Below are 18,901 nucleotides of genomic sequence, written 5' to 3'. Positions count from 1 at the left end.
AACTAACCTTTAGTCCTTCAGGAGTCCTGACTCCTGACATTCAATCCCTGACCTATTAGATAAGAGAGTTCACCATCTCCAAAAAAAGCACTCCAGAATGTGTGGAAGGCTGGTTTGTTTATTTAGGACTTGTTAAGCTATTGCTCCAGAGTTCTGCTGTTGACATTCTTCTTTTTTGCTGAATCCTCTATGCACTAATCAAAGACATTTCCATTTTCCCCCCTTGCAACAGTAATTCTATGTTGTTCTGATGTTATGCTTCAAAGGATCTCAAATCCCCATTAGCGTATCCCCTGAAATCTCATCACATTTTCAGTATCTTTCACACCAAGAGTATGTAAGCAATCATAAATACAGTCATAATTACCAACCTGTGAGGCAATGATCCCACTTTGGATACTCCATAAATACCACAGATCCCCATAGAGTATGGCATCTCTCAAATACATGAACAAAAATACAGTACGCACGTTAAAAGTATTGGACAAATGAAATTCTATTTTAAATACGAGTCTGCAGTTACCTAAAAGGAACTCTAATGACAGGACTTCAGCACCATATAGTTTGGCAACAAGATGAAAAATGGCCCCAGGCATCCTATTAATTTTCATTTTACCTTCAGATATTCTTTACCTGCAGCAAAGATGGTGAACTGGAGCTAGATTTTTAGATTCTAGCTGCCACTGAAAATATTATGCAAGCAGAAAATAGCAAAGGAAGAAGACTGACTGAAGGGTCAGTGGACAGTTGAAGACCATTACAAATGAAGAGCCTCTTCTCAGAGCTGGTAAGCCTTCTGTTCTTCACTGGGAAGACCCACGAACATTAGCCTTAAGCTCTCTGAATTGAAGACAGCTGTCATGGAAACTAAAGGGGAGATGGATGCAGTAGTGCTGAAACACTATTATGATTAAAAGGATGAGAAAGAGGTGAGCGGCCAGGGAAAAAAAAGATTCCTTTATTTTTTTTTGCTTGCTAGAGAAAAAGGCCATTAGTAAATGATTCACAGTGCTGATGCTAACATTACAAACAGCACACTTGTTTGACACTCTAAAAGAAATCAGAAAACTAGCCAGTGGTATCATGACTCAAATTTTTTAAAAAAAGCAAAAGTGCTGGTGGAAAAAGAGTACCTCCACTCCAATGCAAAGAAACAAGCATGTGTCCTTTTATTCTGCTGCATTAACTGAGAGCAAGTAGCTAAGGACTGTGTGAGATCCAAATAAAATCCTGATCTTGGAGGGCAACGTTGTATTAGAGATCTATCCTTGCAACTGTTTACATCTCCCAAAGCAAATGCATTTCGGCTGTTGTACAGTTTACTTTGTAATACATTTAAATCAAAGACATTTCGGCTGTTGTACAGTTTACTTTGTAATACATTTAAAAGCAACAACAAAAATAACACAAAAATCAGGATTCAATGTTACTTTTAACACTACCTTGCCTTACTACTGTATCTGAATCAAAGTGGGGAACAAACTGAGTACCCTGATATCTACTTGCACATTAGGACAACATATCAGACCAGTAAATAAGTCTGAGAACAGCCATGAAAGTGCAACACGAGTTTTCATTGGTTCCATGGACTGTGCAAAATGCACGCAACCCAGTGGAGTGTCATACGCTATGAAAGCGGCTCGCACTGTAAGCTCCTGTCTTATTTGCCTTACTTACCATTTGCTTTACTACTGCTTGACCTCCCTGCAGTAGTCACTATTTTTTCCTGTCACTCTGCCTTCTTTTTACTGAAGCTATCAAGTATATGTGTTTTCACTCAACTCTAATAAGCACTCCCTCCCCCAACAACCCCACTTTCCCCATCAATGTACTCTCTGTCCCACCCTCCCAAGCTTTCTGTCACTCAACAACACCCCCTGCCTACAGACAGCTAGTTATTTGTCAATCTTCATTTAACCAATCTCCCTCCTGGGCCTGTTCTCTACTCAATTTCCATGTTCCTTCCACTTTTTCTAATAATTTCTCCCTTCCCATAGCCTGTGTGGGTTTTTTTGGTTTTTTTGCTGCTCAATGAACTTATTTGTTTTTCAGAAATTCAACATTGTATATATCAGAATATGTGCAACTTCACAATATCTTAGCCCAGAATATTTGCAATTTCAGAACAGTTTAGCTCATGGCTATGATGGTTTACCAGTAAATAAGATATCCAGAGTTTTAATCTAGCATAAGAGATTCTGAATAGAAATTATAGTTCCATTTTGTAGCAGTAAAAAAGAGCAGGAGTCCAGTAGTGCCTTAAAGATTCAAAAAGATTTGTCCCAGGGCATGAGCTTTCGTGAGTCACTGCTCACTTCTTCAGATACAGCACTTTAAATATTTTAATACCTCTTAACCAGTAATTTATATTATTGTAATGCCTTGTGTAGCTATACAGACTTTTAGTACAACATAATAATATATAAAAAGTTAATAGAAAACAAAAGCATATATTATTAATGTAGATGCCAAACACTTGACAGCAAAGAGCTGTCTCGATAGCCATAATCCCAAGCATCATGAGATTACATAACAAATCTTTGATAAAGTTTGTCCCTTGGCATACTTTAGTTCTTCAGCAAAATTTGAGTCCAATGGCACTTTTAAGACCAACAAAGATTTATTCAGGGTATGAGTTTTCGTGTGCATGCACACTTCCTCAGACATGCACACAAAAGCTCACACCTTGAATAAATCTTTGTTGATCTTAAAGGTGCCACTGGACTCAAATTTTGTTGTATTACTTTAGACCAACAAGGCTAGCCACCTGAATCTTTGATTCTTCAGGGAGATCTGGAATTCTTTTCCTGTCCTGTGTTGTTTGTACTTATTTATCTCACTACTTCCACCCTCCCAAATGGAACGTGGGGTGGGTAACAGCATATAAAACACACCCGATGAAAACAAAATACACCTGATAAAAACAACGAATGTAATGGAAAAAATAAAATTATTTATTCTATCTTTAAAAATATAAACCAATTCAACAAAAAACCAATTAAAAATCTATCCTGATTAAAATCTACACACTATAATGCAAAGTAGGATGCACAGATGGTAAAGACACAGCTAAAGCATAATTTACCAAAAAAGAAAAAAGAAAAAAGAATGACCTTGCATGCCCTGATGAACCTAGGGAGATCCTGCAAGGCACACACCTCCTCAGACTGAGGGTTCCACAGGACAGGGGCCACTACTGAGAAGGCTCTCACCTTTGTTTATACAAGGTAGACAGTTCATAGATCAGTGACCATCAATAAATTAATCAATAATTAATCAATAAATTAAGAACATGAGAAGTGCTCTGCTGCATCAGACTAGTGGCCCATCTAGTCTAGCACCCTTTCTCCCATGGTGGCCAACCACTTCCCCTGGATGGCCAACAACAGCATAGAGGTCAAGAACTTCCTCTGATATTGCCTCCTGGATTTGGGATTCACAGGCTTAGTGCCTCTGAATGTGGAGGCTCCCCTCAGTCACCATGGCTAGTAGCCACTGACAGAGCTATCCTCCATGAAGCTATCCAATCCCCCTTTAAAGTCGTTTATGTCTATGACCATCACTACATCCTTGAAAGAGAGAGAAGTTTCTGTGACAATTCTCTCTATTCCATGCATAATTTTATAAACCTCTATAAAAATTCTGATATGAAAGTCGGAGAAGACAGGGAGAGCTGGGAGAAGCAGCCCCAGAGGCATGAGAACCCCATTTAGGAATTGAATGGTAAGTTGAATTGGCACCGGAAAGTAATTGAGAACCAGTGCAGCTGCCATAGAATAGGAGTTATATACATTGACTAGGGCACTCATTCAGCAATCTGGCAGCTGCGCTCTGAACCACCGTTTCCTAAGTGTCTACAAAGGCAGTCCTGTGTAGAACATGTTAAAGTAGTCCAGTCTTAATGTGTCTGCTGCATGCATTAACATGCAGTTGGTGGGCCCAGAGTAGATGTTAAATTGCAGTTTTTGTCACTGGTTGTTCCTAAAGTAAGATGTAGTGCTGGACCAAACCTAATAATATCCATCAGAAGGGGGAGAGAATCGACCCTGCAAAACTCCACAAGTTGGGGCACATGGTGATGACCTCTCTCCACCCACAATTACTCTCTGGGCCAATCCTGGGAGGCCACACCACTCATGCCTAGGGAGGCAAGGCAGTTAACCAAATGGTCTACTGTGTCAAAGACATCTGACAGATCCAACTGAATCAATAGCATCATCTTGCCTGCATCAAGATGTAACCGGAGAGCATCATTCACAGTCACTGGGTCCTGAAAGCTGGATTGGAAGGGATCTATTGCAGACTTCTCGTCCAGGAATTCCTGGAGGTCTTCAGACAGTGCTTGCTCAACCACCATTCCCAGAAATGGAAGATTAGATACTGGGAGGTAATTGGGTAGGTCCCTTTCATCTAATAACTTTTTCTCGATTGCCTCCTTGAAGGAGCTAAGGGGAAAGCCCTGGGAGATTAAAAGCTTTATAATGTCTCCCAGCTTTATAATGTCTCTTCCTGCCTTGGAGGCTTTTCATTAACCAGGAAGTGCAGGGATCTGAGCAGCAGGTACTAGATGAAACAGCCAATAGGACCCTGGCAATATCTACCTGGGACAGTGGATTGAAGAAGCCCAAAAATGGACCTGATTTCACAGACAGGGCCACAAGTTTCCAACTGACTCCAAATCTGGCAGTCAAATCCTGAAAGAGGATTGAGACATTATTGGAAAGGAATGTCACAAATGTATCACATCTAGTAGCTAAATTTTTATCTACTTTTGGAGCCAATGAAGGGTTGGTCAATTGTCTAACAATGCTAAACAGTTGAGCTGGAAGCAACACAGTGGATGGAATGAAGGCAGAGAAGAGTGCTTTGCTGCCTTCACAGCCACTTCATAGACATTTAAGCAGGCTCTACAAAGCATTCTCATTGTTTCATCATGAATTCATTGCTAGCCAACGAAACCCCCTTTTTTCACCATCTGTATGCCATGGAGCCAAGGTAGTACAGGGGCAAAGGGGATGCCATAAGGCAACACAGACAAAGGCTTCCCGAACCTGATCACATCCCATGGCTTTCAGTGTCTTGATTGCCATACCCTCTACTTCCCTGGTTCAAAGTTGTGGCATCCTGTTCAGTCTGTCTTTGGCCCATTATGCACGGCCACCGAAACGGCGATTTCGGGTCACATGGAAAACGGGAAGGGGGAAGACGCGACACATACCGGTTATGTACGGGGTGGGGCGCGACGGCAGCAAAACCCAGAGTAACCGATTATGCACGCGGCGATCCAGGCGCCGCTTCTGGTTGCGCCCCGGTCACCCGGAAGCTGCGCTTTCTTCCGCGTTTCACTGACGCGGCTTTTTCGGCAGCATGCACCGAAGCTGCGGCTGGTTGCAGCCGGCTCCGTGCGTTATCGGTGATTTTAGTCGCCACCATTCCACCCCGAATGTGCACTAAAACCCCCGTGCATAATGGGTCCTCTCTTTGCTTCCTAGCAGTGTAATAGCAAGATGTAGTTGCCCTGAGTAGCCTCATCTTTCCAAAGCCTGGAAGCTTAGCAGGTTTAGCCACGGTCAGTACTTGTATGGAGGCTGCCAAGAAAGATAAGGATTGCTTTGTAATGGAAGGCAATGGAAAACCACCCCTGCTCATCTCTTGTCTTGAAAACCCTTGGTTTTGGGGTTGAGTTAGCTGCAACCTGATGGCATGCAATCATTCTTTATTCTTGATTTCCTAAAGTCAGTTTTTCTACTCCAAACATGACTACTGCTTCCTTTCACTTCCTTCAGTTAGAATTCTTGTTCATGCTCTGGAGATCCTGCCCTAAGCCTTTAGCCCAGCAGTAGTCAAACTGCAGCCGTCCAGATGCCCATGAACTACAATTCCCATGAGCCCCTGCCAGCGACCACTGGCAGGGGCTCATGGGAATTGTATTCCATGGACATCTGGAGGGCCGCAGTTTGACTACCCCTGCTTTAGCCCATACACAGCTACCCATACTCCACTATAACATATTCCACTTTGACCATTTACACACGGGGAACTTCACTGCCCCAGCTCCCATGCAGGAGCACAAATGGGGTGTGTGGATGAGGTACACTGGGCCAAATGCTCCCCTGTGTGGGTGCAGGAAGAGGTGGGGCAACCTGCCACGACTAAAACTCCAGCCTGCAGCCCAGCATGAAACATCCAGTGCTTAAACGGCCTTTAACATTGTCACTGCTCTGACCACATGATGCATCCCCTCCATTCCAAACATTACCACCCTACCCGTTCTGAGCTACAGCCATTAGATTCCCTGTTCTTACCTTTAAACCACTTTGTGTCTTTGCTTCTATCCCCTCCCTCCCTCTTCTATTATTAAGTGCATGTCATTCACTGAGTCTTACTTCTGAGCAGTAAGAAATCCCAGGACACGGTATAGTGCTTGGATAAGAGAACACTGGAGACCTAGCATCTTGAATTATTTGGTTGTTTATAATACAAGGAAAGCATCTTGGTCTATAATCTACGTTCTATTTGGAAGCTTCCTGCAAGTTTAGTAGTTGAGGTGTCTGCTATGTTTGCACAAGGTCTCAGGTTCAAATCCCCAAAACATCCTATTAAAAGGATCAGATAGTAGGTGATATTACAGAACAGTCAGAGAAGAAAATATTGACTTGATGGACTAGCAGTGTGCCTCAGCATTAGGCAGATTCATCTGTGCATTCAAAATCACTACTCTTTTGACAAATCCCTAACTATCCAGCAACTGCCTCAAAGGATCATTCTCACTGATCAAGACAACCCAACACGGAATCCACAACTCATCACTTCTCTGATGTCTTAGCTCTCCTCCTCGGCTGAAGTGAATTTTAAAACATGTACTTCTGATTGCACATAGTCACGCTATTAAGTCCTGAGTCCAAGCAGGTTTTTTAAAAGTTGATGTTTAGATTGGAAGCTGCTCAGGGCAGAGCAGCATATTTATTTATTGTGTTTAATCTGTATAATGATGGCACTTCATAAATAACACCATCCCAGATTGCCACTTGGGACCATACATTAAAACTATGTACAAGCTTTAGCTTAAAAGATTGCAGCCCTTCAGCATTTTGTAGATCTCATGATTATATTATCCAAATTGGTCCTTGGCTAGAAATGCTTTAACAAAATGCGTTGGGTGGTCTTGCCAGAGTGAGGAAGAAATAAGACTGCAAATCAGTCTGTCAGATCTGCAACTCTATTGTAACAGTATTTGGAACAATTTCTTAAAAGCTAAAACTTACAGACTTTAAGTACCAAACTTAAGACTTTTAAATGACACTGTTTTGATTCCTACTTTTGATTAAGTAGGAAGCTGTCATGGATTGCAGTGATACTGACAACACTTGCTTTTAAATAATTACACACATCTAGCAATGTGGTGTTTTTTGTACATAAGACATGACCTGGATAGCCCAGACAAGCACAATCCTATCTGATCTCAGAAGCTAAGCATGGTCAGAAATTATTTTGAATCATAAATACCATAAAATATTTTAACTTTTTTGCAATCAAGTTGTAATCAAATTATAGCAACTCCTATAGGGCTATCAAAGATGACTTACTATTGCCTACCTCTACGTAGGTACCCTGGTGCTCATCCAAATACTAACCATGCCCAATAGCATAAATATAGACAAATAAGACAAATAATGGGGTTGGGTTGCATTACCATAGCTAAGATAATATCCTCTTCTCTACGTGCAATATGGGAACAATCCCACTAGCCTATCTTAGAGGGTTGATGTAAATGTTGCTAAATGATGCTAGATAAATGCTAAGTATTTTTATAGCTCAAATTCTGTGCAATAAAAATCAGTAGTTTATAGACCTATCCAAAGCTTAGCTAAAATAGTTTTCTGACAGTGTGGTCCCAAAGGTAATCATCTGTTAGATCCATTGCATATACACAGAGAGAGACAGACAGAGACAGAGAGAGACAGACTTTAATGACTGCAGCTCCTCGAGAGTTTAAGCAGCAGTTTTTGACACTATCTACAAGGAAACAGGCAGGTACTGTTCGCCAGCAGGAAAAGCCTGGCCTGTCTGCCACAAACCCACCAGCACTGACAAGTACCAAATACATACAATGGAATTTAAAATAAAAAAAGAAGAAATTCCAGTCCAAATATTCAGATTTAACTGGATTATGGAGTATACTTACTCTAGATAGTTGTAGCTTGGGATTTTTAAGCATGTGAAATTAATTTGCCACTTAGCATTTGATATCACATAAATAGAAATCTCATTCATAAAATTTAGCCATTTTATTGAAAATTATCATCACCCTCCCCCCATACACATGTTCAAAGTAACCAAAAATTATCAAAGGGAGGAGTCTCCAGCATCTGACTCCTCTATAATAAGCTGAATTATGTTATTTAGTGGTATTATTGTCATGCTGTGCTCTCTGGCAGGTACAAAAGAAAAGCAACACAAACTTCTGCAAATATAGATGCACCCTGTCCTGCAGCTGAAGGATCTCTCCTCCATGCATCTGTCTATCCCCCCTTTTAAAACCATCAATGCTCTTGGCCATCTTTATGTCCACTGACAATACATTTCACAGGCTAATTATTTGTTGGGGGAAAAAAGGCCCATCCTGAATCCACTGCCCACCAAATTCATTGGGTGCCCCTTTCTTTTATTCTTATGGCTTTTAAAAGTCACAATTAACTACTTCAAGCAAAAACCTTAAGGTGCACCTCTATCTGAAATTACTTCTAAATGCTGGTCTAGCACAAGTGCAATACTAACCAAAAAGACTGTTCCTGTCAAGAGGAATCACTTCAAAAAACAAGCATGCCTTTCATGCAGTCTATGGCCGTGTTCCTTACTACAGAGATGGAAGCATACCAGGGAAAAATAACTATAAAAGTAAGGGTTAAGATAAATTTAAAGCAATTCTTTTAGCACAACAAAAGGAATTTATTCTGAGGATGAATTTTGGTTACTACAAATTTCAACAGCTGTAAACATCAGTACAATCAAGAAACTTCTATCCATATGATTTACTTTATTTTATACACCACCGTTGTCCACTGTGATGACCCAGATCAGTTCCCCTCTTCCATTTTATCCTCACAACAACCTTGTGAAGTACACAAGGCTGACAGCACATGACTGGCTCAAGGCAACCCAGCAAGTTCCCAGGCAGAGTATCACCCAGATCCAAGTCCAGCACTTTGAGCACCACACCAAACCAGCTAATAGAAAAGAAATCCTTATCTACTTTCACTATAACTCACCAAGAGTTAACAGGCAGATTAGAAAATAGTTCAGAAACTGAGAAAATGTATGGTGGAATACAAACAGTGTTTTAACGGTTACTCGATATATGCATTCATATCAACTGGGCCAGGGATAGAACTCTTAGATGGGGTGGATGAGCATGGGACAAGAGATTCAACACTATGTTGCATTCTGATATACACTGATATATATATCAAAGGCTCTGAATTGCTAATTTCTCTAAGGTCAAGCAAAATTAGAGTCCAGTACACCTTTAAGACCAACAAAGATTTATTCGAGGCCAACACGGCTACCCATTTGAAACTAGCAGTTGTGCTCATGATCTTTAAGATGCCATAAGATTTTTTATTAATATATGCATGTATCAGTACAACTCAGTTCCACAGAACTTTCGCTCATTAAGATAATTTGATTTCAAGTATGGCTAGAGGAAGACTGATTGCCACTAAAAACACTCCAGTCACTGTAGACAGTGACCAGATTACAAAACACTTTGGTCGCAGGACTTTTTGATTTCAGAGAGCATTTCAATGGTCTGTATTGGACTAATGCGTTTGTGTTTGAAGTGAATTGTTAACTAACTAGTCATGGACCTAAATGGGAAATTAGCCAACTTTTCCCCACCACCACTCAAACTCAACTCCTCACACAGCCTTTCTGCCTGTTGCTGCTACCGCTGCCAACTTCAAGCCACATAGCTGAAGGGCATGACAACTATAATACACAAGGCAAAGCAACAAACTGAACTCACCACTAATGATGAGCTCAAAAATTCAGTTCATATTATTATCCTACATCAATCAAAAGGAGGAAAGAGAGATCAGCAAGTATTGCATTACTAACCATTCTTGAAGTGCAACCTTCATGGATTCCAAACTAAAATCATGAGCCTCATATGCAATATTTCCAGTTAATCTTGTAACACACCATAAGACCTCTTTTTTCCCTGCAACATGAAAGCTCATGCCTTGAATAAATATGTATTTTGTTGCGCTACTTCAGACCAACATGGCTATCTACTTGCATCAAAGTTTTCATGGAAAGTTCACGTACTTGACTGCCATGTTTACAGACTACTACTCATCTATAATCGTGTAAGCTGTCGCACACAAATGCAAACACACATAATAATCACCATGCATCCGTCATAAATTCCGAAGAACTAGCCACATTATTATGTTGCAGCAAACCCCAGAAGTATTGTGGCATTCTAAAGGCTAAGAGGTTTACTGGCATCACAATCAACATTTTGCCTTTCAGGCTCGCTGTTTAGAATACACATACCATAGAATTTGTTTTTCTAAGCAGCTATACAAGCCAGCCCTATAGACCAGGGGTAGTCAACCTGTGGTCCTCCAGATGTCCATGGACTACAATTCCCATGAGCCCCTGCCAGCAAACGCTGGCAGGGGCTCATGGGAATTGTAGTCCATGGACATCTGGAGGACCACAGGTTGACTACCCCTGCTATAGACCACAGAAGCCAGGGGTCAAACTAGGCCACTATTAATACAGTATGTGCTACATTACAGTCAGACCTAATCCAGTGCCAGATACCAAAAACACTGGACATGGTAACATAGTAAAAAAAAAAATTCAACAGGAGTACTTTACTAGAAACTATGACTTTATTTTGAGAAATATCATAATGAACTCCTAGGAAACAGAAAACAAAACTGACCAAAGAAACTTCCCCTTTCTCATTTGAAAGGCTAAAGAGGGCCATCATTGCTTAGAAATAGGGATACAGAGTGAAGAAAGATCCCAAGAGCCTGTCAACAGGAAGAGCCAGGTGTTAAGTGAGTTCCACACAATGATCCAAAAAACAAAACAAAAACCCTTTACCCTTGTACAATACTGTGAATGCAATCAGACTTTTGAAAGAGACAATACGCACTTTCAGACATACCTATTTTTATCCTGTGTCTAGCACTGAGCCATTCCAAATACAACAAAAACTCTCTCCCACCTACAAAATAATTACAAAAGTCCTGTTTATCTTAGAATTGTTGTGAAATTACAAAAGAATTCAACTTCAGAGGAGTTTAGGCATTTAAAAAGAAGCTCAAAAAAAGTTCAGCACTGGGAATGGAGAAAACAAACCCAGACATGGCTGGAGTTCATGACTTTTAGTAAGTTCACCACAGGTCATGTGAATGACAAAACAAAGGCTTTATTAAAATACATAACCATCAATGCACACTCTTTAGTTCTCTTTTGAGAAAAGAGGGACAAAGACACACCCCTCACAGGTTTTGTAAAGCTGACCACACAGTACTTTATGTGCCAAGGTGACAGGAGCCACTGGTGGGATCTTCTAAACACGTCTGGGTCAAAACGGTTATTCGTTCCAGGCAGCATCCCACGGGCCTTCCCACCACCCCAACGGATACAAAGTAAAATATGACTAAACTTCACATGACCACCAAAGGAAGGCAGCAAACGTCTGACTAGGGCGCCTGTTGAGCAAGCCAGTGTTGCAATGCGTGTGTGCCTTAAGGCTCACATCGATGCCCTCATCTTCTAGCCATTTCCACCGCGCTTCAACAAACCAACCACAGCTTCTGCGGAGGAATGCCGCTCGCGAGGCCGAAGCACTTGCTTCTGGGGGACGGGAGCAGAAGGCTCCTGTGGCTGCGCGCCTACGGACGCTTACAGGGGGGCAAAGATCGCCTGAACTCTCCGCGACTGGCTCCCAAGAAGTGGCCGTGGCAGCAGAAGCCGTGCGCAGGCGCCGCAAGGAAAGGGTGTCAGTTCAACGCCGCCCGCCGCCGCCGCTTTACAACCCAAACTCGCCCCCCCCCTCCGCCTCACCTTACCCAACCTGGCGGCTGGTCGCCTTCCACAGGCTTAGCGGCAGGCGCGCCCCCGCGCTCTCTCAAGCCATGGGGCGCAAGGGCACAGAACCCCCGCGCAAGTTTCGGCCCGCCGGCTTTCCCGGCTAGGTTCGGCGTATCCGGGTTTCACACACTCACCTGCCCAGCCAGAGGCGGCGGCGGCGGCGGCGGCAGCTCCTGAGCCACCTCAGTCTCCTCCCCCTGCTGCCAGTGCGCTGTACGGCCAGCGCGGCGGCTAAGCCTGCTCGGTTCCCTTTGTCACATGTGTAACTGCGAAGCCCCAGGTTGTGCCGGCGCCAACCCCTGCCCAGCGGGCTACCAGGACGCGCGCTTTCACTCGCGAACCCAGCCCGGAGGAGGGCCGGCGGATTGCCTAGGCAACAGCTTCCCTCCCTCCTTCCCGAGACTGTTCCCACCTTCTAAACGCAGCCAGCCAATCCCATGGGAACTCGTGACAGAAGCACCAATTAAAACAGTCCCCAGACCGTCGTCTCCAGATTTGGCGACAGGAGATTGGAGTTCGTCTGTGGTTAGAGCAAGCTGTGGCGGCGGCCGCCGAGGAGGAGCGCCTCCATTGCAATGCGCAGCTGGTTTGTGTGGGCAGTGGGCAGGCCGCCGCGCTGATGAAGCCGCCCTGCCCCTGGAAAAGGCCATGGATCGTGGGCAGGAAGGAAAATGTCGCGCAATGGAGGGAGGCAGGCAGGCGATCATTTGAACGCGGGTAGAGTGAGGAACCGGGCTTGAAAGAGCCCTACTTAACGCAGTGGGGTTTGTTTCAGTATAAATATAGGCTGGTGCCTTAAATGCACTGCGTGGGATCAAATGTGAAAACAGAATTAACGGGTTAATTGTCTTCCATTAATTAAAATATAAATAATTAAATCTGGAACAGATTCTTGTCTGTGCCGTTTATGGAGAAATGGTACTTAATTTTTGAAAATTTTATGCCATTAGAGGATGAATAATAATGTGACCATCGGTGCCAACCTAAGTAGAGTAACTCATTTCTGTGCCTGCTGTGCTCAGGAGGTTGCAACTCACCTTAAAATGGCAGTGCAGGAGAGTAGTCTTAAGCAGCTCTTCATGGTGGGCTGCACTGCCAGGAAAGTGTTCTTAGAATTGCATTGCAAGTGATCAGCAGAAGCCCAGCAGGTCGTTAAAGTGAACAGAATTTATTGTGCTGAACTCTTGTTTAACTTTGCTATAGCAGACTAAAAGGGCTTCCCTCTGGAAATATGACCAAGTTATATATATGCAGCCAGAGTAGATGGCTGTTTCTATTTTGGGACAGGAAATCCTTAGTACCTTACAGAAAAAAACTTGTGAGGTGAAAAATGCATAATGGTACATTATGTGTATGTAAATTCTAACACACTTTCCCTGACAGAAGCCTTTAGAAGTGGTTTGGGGCTAGGGAGATTTGGCCTGGCATTAAATTCTTGTCAGCATGAAACATACCTGTTACAGTGTTTATTTTGGACCATTGCAAGTTATTGTACATATTAAAGTTTCTTTTTTTCACTTTTTGGTAGTATTAATGTTCAAGTTACCATCCACTTCCTTCTTCCATCTGACTGTATCAGCTCTGAATGGGGTGGGATGTTGTCCAACATCATAATTTGTGTTCACAGAAACAAGTTTTGCTATTATAACAGCAACTCAAAGTAGTGAGTAAATGTTCTTTCCAAAGTTGCAATGCACAGATGTTCAGTAAATCATATTTAAAGACTTTGGTGGGATCTTCTTAAGCACTGCTTCAAACTCTTACAAAGTTAGCTATGAGAGCTTGTTAGATTAAATCCAATGCACATACTCATCCCATCTTTCTGGTGGAGTGAGGCACTGGAAAGCTTTTGAGGTGTGGAGAATTAAGGATTCCTTGAATAGTGGTAGTTTGTATTGGGGATCCCAAAATGGAAGCTGGAATTTGGGGAGGAAGTGGTTTCCCTGAAAGGACTGGAATTCCTCAGAAGGATCCACTTCAGGCAAAAGTGTTCTTGGCTGCTTAGAAGAAGTGATAGGGGGAGAAGAAAGTGATGCTATTTATCTTGGAGCCATTTTCCTGGCTTCTAATCCCATCTCCAGTGTTTCTCCCCCAAAGGACTTGTTTTCTTTTTAAATGGAAATTGTTAGATCAGCATTATGATCTACTAGTATCAAAGCCCATGGACAGGGCTCTAGACAGTCTCCTCCCAGGAGGCCGTTTCCCAAACATAAGGGAGCGAAATAGTGTTAAGGATTACCACAATCTTCTTTTTTTAACCACCTTTCATTTTAAAAAATACACTTCCCAGCCCATTCATTACCAGTTTATAAGAGGGGAAATGTATTCATCAAGTTTCCATTTATAACTCAGCAAGGAAAAGGGTAGAAATGTTTTTGAGAAGATTGTAGCAACAAATTGTTACAATGATTTATGAATTCCTTTTTTTAAGACTTGCAGTGAAAGGCTAGAAAACAGTGTCCACAGAGGGCTGAAGCAATAAAAATTTGGGAAAATCTGCTGGTCGATGCTCTCTGTTGCCACTGCTGTGCCTGCATTAGCAGCTGCAATAAGAGTGTACAGAGAATCCTAGGGCTCTTACCTGGACTTTATACTGTTGTGTATAACTTGGAAGATGAAATGAATGCAAGAGACTTTTCTAAACATTCATTGCTTTCATTTGACTGTACCCCATTCTTACAACATTTGCCCTCTGTACAATAAGACTAGATGTTTAATGAAGAATTGCAGATCTTTGACATGGACTGGGTGGAAGGAATGTTACCAGCTGAGCGCACGTTCTGCTACAGCCTCAAATGCTTCCTGCAGTGCTGCTTCTAGAGAATGGAGGGCCACTTGGAATAGCATTTTTGGACTACAAGGAAAAGAGGAGGTGAAAAGGTGAGCAGAGGTGCTTCTGCTCACAGAAACATTTCAGCAGGTCCAGGGCAGAGTCTGCACTTACTTTGTTTATTCCATTGTTAATCCTGTTGAATTCAGATTGATTTGAACTCTGGTCTTCCTCTCCCCCCCCCCCCATTGAAACAGAAAAGTGTTCTGCATATGGTTAGGATAGTATAGAAGGGAGGGGAAAGCCAAGCCTCTTTCTTTCTTTTCTTGAAGAGGGGGAGGGTCCAAGCAGGGAGCCTCTTTCTTTCTTTTCTTGGATGGGGGGGGGGGAAGAGAGGATCAAAGAAGGCAGAGTAGGGAGAAAAAAATCCAAGACCATCAGAAATTGAGAGAAATTAGGGGCTTCTCCTTTAAGGCAAGCTTGTCACATGAGCAGCTTTGGCCAATCAGGGGTTCTCTACCATGGAGCAAAGCCCAGATTCAAAACAGCCTGCTTTCTCAATTTGTTTTTTAAAATATTGAGCATTAAAAGCACTCTTAAGATATTACACAATAAAGTTAGGGTCACTCCGGATCAATCCTTCTTGTTGCAGAAGGAAAATTTAAATCGCCCAAAATCAAAACGGAAATCGCATTCTGTGTAGATGGCAGGGACTGAATTGATCTGGGATTGGAATAAAGGCTCCGTGCAGTTTACACCTAGTGAGGCTTACCTGGCTATTTCAGATGTGCCTATGTATTTTGCAACCCAAACTTCCTTCTACTACTGCTGTCACCTTAATCTTAGGTAGACCTACAGTGAACATGTTTGATATCCTAACCATGTAGTTTGGTGTTCAAACAAGAGCTGCAGCACTTGGGAAAGGGCAGCTTATCATTTTCCTCCACCTTGAATATCAAAAACATTTACTACCCCCTGTAGAAAGCATGATATGAGTACCTGGTCTGCCATTCTTCTGTGGAAACAGGAAGAAGATTCATTTTCCCACTCAAAATGAACTGCTTGTGTTGGATGTCTATTTCATCAATTTCTCCTTGTATGTCCTCTCCACCAGGCCATATGACCTCTTTTCAGCTGCAGCTCCAAGGCTTTGAAATAAAATATTCTCTAATGGTTTATTAAAATTATCTGAAAAATTAGGCTGTTCCAGCTGTCATTTGACAGTGTTTTTGTAAACTACTCTGCTTGGAGACTTTAATCTTTTTTGGTTTTAAATGTCCCTGTGTTGCAGATATTCTGAACCGTCATGAACCATTTTTTAAAAAAAAGATAAGACCTAAGTGTTGTAATAGAAAAATAATGAAGTTTTCCAGCCGTTTGATTGGTAGCTTTCAAGAAGAGAGTTAGCATTGAGTTTTAATTGTATATGAGATTAATAATGTGACAAATAATAACTGCAGGGTTCCCCAGGAAAGGCTGCAGCACCCTTCCTTGGAAAGCAGGGTGCAGTGGTTAAGAGCAGTAGACTCTAATTCTGGAAATCAGGTTTGATTCCCCACTCCTCCTCCACTTGAAGCTGGCTGGGTGACATTGGGCCAGTCACAGTTCTTTCAGAGCACTCTCAGCCTCACCTATTACACAGGGCGTCTGTTGTAGGAAGAGGAAAGGTAGGTGATTGTAAGCTGCTCTGATGCTCCTTCAGCGAAGTAAGAGGAGGGGTACCAAAAAACAGCTGTTGCTTTTTGTGATAAATGCTATTAAATGTAACTGAATGTTATCTTAAAATTAAGACATGCTTCAAGCTGTGTTAAATGTTATTCCAAATGTTCTGATTTCCATGTTTGTGTTTTTAGAGTGAAGAGCTCTAAAGTTACCTGTGCTGCTAAGAAGCATTCTTTTAGTGGCTATTTTAGGGAACTGGGATCCCAAGTGTTGGGCTAGGGCTGGGAGACATGCTCTCAAATCCCCTCTTGGGTCAGTCATTCTCTCACTTTCCTCACAGGATCACTGTGAGGATGAAATGGAGGAAGGGAGAACTGTGTATGCTGCTCTCAGGTCCTTGTAGGAGTCAGCAGTTAAAATGTGCCAAAATAAATTGGCTCTCAAGGGAAGTCTCATTGTGATGGCAGCTGGAGGAGCCAATTACTGCTTCCATAAATCTTGAACCTTAAGTGAATTGCTTTTTTAAAAAAAGGTTCATTTATCAATTTTATCACCAAGGCTTTAAGAAAAAAAAATCAATGCCTATTTTTAAACTACCAGCAACCAAATAAAGGAAAGCTGCCAATTCCTCCTTAGTCATCTTTTTCTTTTAAGCATGACAAAAATACTGACTTGAAGGGCGGCTAAATTATTTTTTATTCCATAATTTCTGTAAATGAGTTTTTTTATTCCATAATTTCTGTAAATGAGCATAGCTACACATTAACATCCCATGATGTTCTGATGGATAAATTGAAGGACTGCAATCTGGATTTTCAGATAGTCAGGTGGATAGGGCATTGGTTAGAGAACCGCACTCAAAGAGGTGTTGTCAATGGTGTTTCATTAGACTGGAGGGAGGTGAGTAGCGGGGTGCCTCAGGGCTTGGTGCTCGGCCCGGTACTTTTTAACATATTTATTAATGATCTAGATGAGGGGGTGGAGGGACTACTCATCAAGTTTGCAGATGACACCAAATTGGGAGGACTGGCAAATACTCCGGAAGATAGAGACAGAGTTCAACGAGATCTGAACACAATGGAAAAATGGGCAAATGAGAACAAGATGCAATTTAATAAAGATAAGTGTAAAGTTCTGCATCTGGGTCAGAAAAATGAAAAGCATGCCTACTGGATGGGGGATATGCTTCTAGGTAACACTGTGTGTGAATGAGACCTTGGGGTACTTGTGGATTGTAAACTAAACATGAGCAGGCAGTGTGATGCAGCGGTAAAAAAGGCAAATGCCATTTTGGGCTGTATCAACAGGGGCATCACATCAAAATCACAAGATGTCATAGTCCCATTGTATATGGCACTGGTCAGACCACACCTGGAGTACTGTGTGCAGTTCTGGAGGCCTCACTTCAAGAAGGACGTAGATAAAATTGAAAGGGTACAGAGGAGAGCGATGAAGGTGATCTGGGGCCAAGGGACCAAGCCCTATGAAGATAGGTTGAGGGACTTGGGAATGTTCAGCCTGGAGAAAAGGAGGTTGAGAGGGGACATGATAGTCCTCTTTAAGTATTTGAAAGGTTGTCACTCGGAGGAGGGCAGGATGCTGTTTCTGTTGGCTGCAGAGGAGAGGACATGCAGTAATGGGTTTAAACTACAAGTACAACGATATAGGCTAGATATCAGGAAAAAGATTTTCACAGTCAGAGTAGTTCAGCAGTGGAATAGGCTGCCTAAGGAGGCGGTGAGCTCCCCCTCACTGGCAGTCTTCAAGCAAAGGTTGGATACACACTTTCCTTGGATGCTTTAGGATGCTTTGGGCTGATCCTGCATTGAGCAGGGGGTTGGACTAGATGGCCTGAATGGCCCCTTCCAACTCTATGATTCTATTTGCTTTCCAATGAAGGCTGCTGCAGCCTTTCTGCAGGAATCTTGCAATACTTCCTGAATATGCTTCCTGGCTCTACTAACCTAACCTTACTTACAAATAGAGAACATCTTAAGGACTGCATTTTTTTCTCACTATCGTGTACATGAATGTAAAGTGTAATTTTTAGAACTGATTATATGCAAAGCAATTTATAGATACATCATTAAAATTAAGACATGGAAAGTGCTGGATCCATTTGAGAATCTAAGCACACTTTTTGGCTCAGCCTTGTTTTTAATTTTGAGGAATGGTCCCGAAACAAGAAAGCCAGGTTATTCCTGTTTCCCCACTCGGTGCCAAGCTGCCTGCCAATGAATCCAGGTGCTGCCTTACCAGCTTTTTTCCCTTCCCATGGGCTGTTCCCACTGCCTGATTTCTTTGGGTTTCTGCCCACTTTAGCAAGTGGGAAGCCAGACCAGATGTGCAAGCCAC

General features: G+C 42.4%; 1 protein-coding gene across 4 annotated transcripts in view; it reads right to left on the bottom strand.

The window, feature by feature from the left end:
• The window catches only part of PIK3CB (phosphatidylinositol-4,5-bisphosphate 3-kinase catalytic subunit beta), an 83,207-nt gene extending 70,718 nt beyond the window's left edge, over nucleotides 1–12,489 (bottom strand). For 2 of the 4 annotated variants that reach the window (XM_077348956.1, XM_077348960.1), the window contains exon 1: nucleotides 12,249–12,489. The gene's annotated coding sequence lies outside the window, so the exon portion shown is untranslated. Of the gene's footprint in view, nucleotides 1–12,087 lie in introns of all 4 variants that reach the window. The other 2 variants (XM_077348957.1, XM_077348958.1) reach the window with 2 other exon arrangements.
• Between the last annotated feature and the right edge of the window lie 6,412 nt (nucleotides 12,490–18,901).

The sequence above is a fragment of the Paroedura picta genome, chromosome 8 (assembly GCF_049243985.1).
Source record: "Paroedura picta isolate Pp20150507F chromosome 8, Ppicta_v3.0, whole genome shotgun sequence".
NCBI classification, from domain to species: domain Eukaryota; kingdom Metazoa; phylum Chordata; class Lepidosauria; order Squamata; family Gekkonidae; genus Paroedura; species Paroedura picta.
The sequence above is the reverse complement of the archived record's forward strand: the minus strand, read 5'-3'. Positions and strand labels throughout refer to the sequence as shown.